Here is a 5,938-nt window from a genome sequence, read left to right as displayed (position 1 = left end):
GATACCCATATTGTACAAACAAATTCTAGGGTTACCCCTGGTCCACCTTTATGGCGATATATCGAAACCGCGTCCACCTATGGAACTAAGGATTACTCCCTTTTAAAATACTCATTAGCACCTTTCATTTGATACCCATATCGTGCAAACGCGTTCTATAGTCACCCCTGGTCCACCTTTATGGCGATATCTCGAAAAGGCGACCACCTATACAACAACCACCACTCCCTTTTAAAACCCTTATTAATACCTTTAATTTGATACCCATATCGTACAAACATATTCTAGAGTCACCCCTGGTCCACCTTTAGGGCGATATTTCGAAACGGCGTCCACCTATAGAACTAAAGCCCACTCCCTTTTAAAATACTCATTAACACCTTTCATTTGATACCCATATCGTAAAAACATATTCTAAAGTCACACCTGGTCCACCTTTATGGCAATATCTCGAAAAGGCGAACACCTATAGAACGAAGGCCCACTCCCTTTTAAAATACTCATTAACACCTTTCTTTTGATACCGATATTGTACAAACAAATTCTAGGGTCACCCCTGCTCCACCTTTATGGCGATATCTCGAAACGGCGTCCACATATGGAACTAAGGATTACTCCCTTTTAAAATACTCATAAACACCTTTCTTTTGATACCCATATTGTACAAACAAATTCTAGGGTTACCCCTGGTCCACCTTTATGGCGATATATCGAAACCGCGTCCACCTATGGAACTAAGGATTACTCCCTTTTAAAATACTCATTAGCACCTTTCATTTGATACCCATATCGTGCAAACGCGTTCTATAGTCACCCCTGGTCCACCTTTATGGCGATATCTCGAAAAGGCGACCACCTATACAACAACCACCACTCCCTTTTAAAACCCTTATTAATACCTTTAATTTGATACCCATATCGTACAAACATATTCTAGAGTCACCCCTGCTCCACCTTTATGGCGATATCTCGAAACGGCGTCCACATATGGAACTAAGGATTACTCCCTTTTAAAATACTCATAAACACCTTTCTTTTGATGCCCATATTGTACAAACAAATTCTAGGGTCACCCCTGGTCCACCTTATGGCGATATCTCGAAACGGCGTCCACCTATGGAACTAAGGATTACTCCCTTTTAAAATACTCATTAACACCTTTTTTTTGATACCCATATTGTACAAACAAATTCTAGGGTCACCCCTGGTCCACCTTTGTGGCGGTATCTCGAAATGGCGTCCACCTATGGAACTAAGGATTACTCCCTTTTAAAATACTCATTAACACCTTTCATTTGAAACCCATATCGTACAAACGCATTCTAGAGTCAACCCTGATCCACCTTTATGGCTATATCCCTAAATGGCATCCACCTATAGAACTATGGCCCACTCCCTCATAAACTACTCTTTAACGCCTTTCATTTGATACACATTCCAGGGTTTCCCTCGGTTCATTTTCCTACATGGTTATTTTCCCTTATGTTGTCACCATAGCTCTCAACTGAGTATGTAATGTTCGGTTACACCCGAACTTAACCTTCCTTACTTGTTGTTTGTAATTCGCTCTTTCTCGTTTTAAACTTTCTATATTTTTTCGGTTTTTTTTTTATTTCTTTGTCACTTATAGTTTTCGCATTTTCCTCTTGTTTTTTTTTTATTTTTTTTTTATTTTGTTGAAATTGCGTAATTCACCCACTCGCCGCCCGCTATCGCGAGTGAGTGATCGCGGTGACATTTAAAAACTCCATTGAACCTTTGCTCAGGCAGTAAAAGGTATTTTTTTTTATGAGTAGGCAAAGACATATGTATGTAAATTTCCCTTCCTCACAGGTCCCCGCAGCTTGAAGGCGCCTACAATGCTGATGTGCTGAGATCAGGTGAGTGAGAAAATTGACAATACTATTTGTGTTCCATTTCTTTACATATATGTCAATGATCGATATATCTAATGCCTTAGCCTAGGTCAGGGATTTACTTTTAATTTTTGCTTAACGTTTGAATTTTTGCCACATATATATGAATTCGTTTTTTTTTTGTAATTTTAAAGATATCAAAAGACATAGTTAGATACGACAACCATTAGGGTGTGCCTGTTCACGTACACCAGAATATTTTTCTCGTTAACTTCTTTTTGATCAAATATATTTTTCTTGCCTTTTGGTATCAAATACTAAGTTAAAATAATATACGGTTTTTTGCTTGTATATCGGTGGTTAAAGCGATAGCTAACGTTGAATTTTTGATTAGCATATTGTTTTATTCAACTAATTTTCAAATTTTTTTATTTTTCTTTTATTTCCTTTCCTTTTTTTTTGTATATTTCATATTTTTGGAATTTTTATATTAAGGAATGGTTAGAATGTAAGCTTTTTTATATATTTCCTTTTTTTGTAAGAATATCTGAGGAATCACACTTAGTAGGAGATAGGTCTAACTTTAAATTTTATAAATAAAGATATGCTTATAACGATTTGGAATTTTACGAGTTGAGCTTTTTGTTGATCACTGTAATGGAGGGCTGATTTTAAGATCTTTGGTGTGGGGGTTGCTCTGGGCTTAAGAGGGGACGTAGGGGTGATGGCCTAATAGACTTGTAGACAGACAGACTTGAGTCAGGTTTGGGGGCGCCGTAAAATTAGAGGAGTCAGCACGGCGCCCATGGCTTCGTGTAAGATACGCGAAGAGGGTGGGTAGCCTCCACCTGACAAGACAGGCCTCCACCTTTTTTTCCCCCTTTTTTTTGATTTCCCCCTCCTTTATCTCTCTGCTCCCCTTACGTATATTGTATCTCTTTCAGCTTTCCCCTTTTCTTTTTAGAACTTGGCATGAACTCTACTTTTTTTGTTAGTGTAGTTGTTGGTAAGGCTGGTGCGCAAAACCCCACCCCGTCCGACGAGCTAGCAGGGCTTGCCACCATGCCACACGCCACCTCTGTCTTACCACTGAAAGCCAGCTACATAACAGCCTTTTCGAAATATCGCCATAAAGGTGGACCAGGGATGACTCTAGAATGCGTTTATACAATATGGGTATCAAACGAAAGGTGTTAATGAGTATGTTAAAAGGGAGTGGGCCTTAGTTATATAGGTGGACGCCTTTTCGAAATATCGCCATAAAGGTGGACCAGGGATGACTCTAGAATGCGTTTATACAATATGGGTATCAAACGAAAGGTGTTAATGAGTATGTTAAAAGGGAGTGGGCCTTAGTTCTATTGGTGGACGCCTTTTCGAAATATCGCCATAAAGGTGAACCAGGGATGACTCTAGAATGCGTTTGTACAATATGGGTATCAAACGAAAGGTGTTAATGAGTATTTTAAAAGGGAGTGGGCCTTAGTTCTATAGGCGGAAGGCTTTTCGAGATATCGCCATAAAGCTGGACCAGGGGTGACTCTAGAATTTGTTTGTACGATATGGGTATCAAATGAAAGGTGTTAATGAGTATTTTAAAAGGGTGTGGGCCTTAGTTCTATAGGTGGACGCCTTTTCGAAATATCGCCATAAAGGTGGACCAGGGATGACTCTAGAATGCGTTTATACAATATGGGTATCAAAAGAAAGGTGTTAATGAGTATTTTAAAAGGGAGTGGGCCTTAGATCTATGGGTGGACGCCTTTTCGAAATATCGCCATAAAGGTGGACCAGGGATGACTCTAAAATGCGTTTATACAATATGGGTATCAAACGAAAGGTGTTAATGAGTATGTTAAAAGGGAGTGGGCCTTAGTTCTATAGGTGGACGCCTTTTCGAAATATCGCCATAAAGGTGGACCAGGGATGACTCTAGAATGCGTTTGTACAATATGGGTATCAAACGGAAGGCGTTAATGAGTATTTTAAAAGGGAGTGGTGGTAGTTGTATATGTGAAGGCGTTTTCGAGATTTCGACCAAAATTTGGATCAGGGTGACCCAGAACATCATCTGTCGGGTACCGCTAATTTATTCATATATGCAATACCACGAACAGTATTCCTGCCATGATTCCAAGGACTTTTGATTTCGCCCTGCAGAACTTTTTCATTTTGTTCTACTTAATATGGTAGGTGTCACACCCATTTTACAAAGTTTTTTTCTAAAGTTATATTTTGCTTGAATAAACCAATCCAATTACCATGTTTCATCCCTTTTTTCGTATTTGGTATAGAATTATGGCATTTTTTTAATTTTTCGTAATTTTCGATATCGAAAAAGTGGGCGTGGTCATAGTCGGATTTCGGCCATTTTTTATACCAATACAAAGTGAGTTCAGATAATTATGTGAACTGAGTTTAGTAAAGATATATCGATTTTTGCTCAAGTTATCGTGTTAACAGCCGAGCGGAGGACAGACGATTGACTGTATATAAAAACTGGGCGTGGCTTCAACCGATTTCGCCCCTTTTCACAGAAAACAGTTACCGTCCTAGAATCTAAGAGTCTACCAAATTTCACAAGGATTGGTAAATATTTTTTCGATATATGGCATTAAATGTATCCTAGACAAATCAAATGAATAAGGGCGGAGCCACGCCCATGAAATTCTATTTTGTTTTTGTATTTTGTTGCACCATATCATTACTGGAGTTGAATGTTGACATAATTTACTTATATACTGTAAAGATATTAAATTTTTTGTAAAAATTTCACTTTAAAAAAAATTTTTTTAAAGTGGGCGTGGTCGTTCTTCGATTTTGCTAATTTTTATTAAGCATACATATAGTAATAGAAGTAACGTTTCTGCCAAATTTCATCATGATATCTTCAACGACTGCCAAATTACAGCTTGCAAAACTTCTAAATTAACTTCTTTTAAAAGTGGGCGGTGCCACGCCCGTTGTCCCACATTTTACTTATTTTCTATTCTGCGTCATAAGTTCAACCCACCTACCAAGTTTCATCGCTTTATCCGTCTTTGGTAATGAAATCCGTCTTTTTCGAAATTTTCGATATCGAAAAAGTGGGCGTGGTTATAGTCCGATATCGTTCATTTTAAATAGTGATCTGAGATGAGTGCCCAGGAACCTACATACCAAATTTCGTCATGATACCTCAAAATTTACTCAAGTTATCGTGTTAATGGACGGACGGACTTGGCTTGATATATGGAAGTCTATATCTATCTCGATTCCTTTATACCTGTACAACCAACCGTTGTCCAATCAAAGTTAATATACTCTGTGAGCTCTGCTCAACTGAGTATAAAAAGCAAACAGCAACGAATTTAATAAAATAAAAAGACTAAATGTGATTGAATAGAATTATTTAAGAAAAATGCGGAGCTCTATAACGTACATAAAATATTAGGAGCATATGTCCCATTATAGTAATATTTGTTTTGTTTATTATTATTATTTTGTTATTATTCTACAACACTAATACGAAAAAAATCGAGAATATTGTATTGGAGTTTAAAATATTATAAAATCCGTAAAAACAAAAAGGATCTCTCCGACAGTACACGTAGGGGTACAAAGAGGGCGTGTCGAACAGAACCCAAAATAGTACAAAGAGGAAGTGTCGAACAATACAAAAAGGATCTGTTTGACAGTACCCGTACGGGTACAAAGAGGACCAGTCCGACACTACCCGTTCAGGCATAAACAGGTACAATTGGTCTCTCCATAGGACATGCTCAAACAAAAGTTATCACTCCAACCCATATAAAGAGATCACAACTGGCTATAGTCGCATATTCTTTTGCGACTCATCCCGGATTCACCCAAGACTAATCGCATTTTTTGCAGGGATGTATGCATCCTAGATATAGCAATATACTTACACACATACATATGTGTCTAAAATTAAATTGAGAGCAAAATCAAATTAAATGTAGTTCCCTTAGATCTATACCTAATCCACATTATTCGTAATACGAATAATATCCTTCCAAGGCTTAAGATATTATGTGACGCGTGTCATTGTCCTTGAGGTCTTAAACTGTTCAATATCGACT

The sequence above is a fragment of the Eurosta solidaginis genome, chromosome 3, assembly GCF_040869045.1.
Source record: "Eurosta solidaginis isolate ZX-2024a chromosome 3, ASM4086904v1, whole genome shotgun sequence".
Classification (NCBI taxonomy): domain Eukaryota; kingdom Metazoa; phylum Arthropoda; class Insecta; order Diptera; family Tephritidae; genus Eurosta; species Eurosta solidaginis.
Note: the sequence above shows the minus strand (reverse complement) of the source record.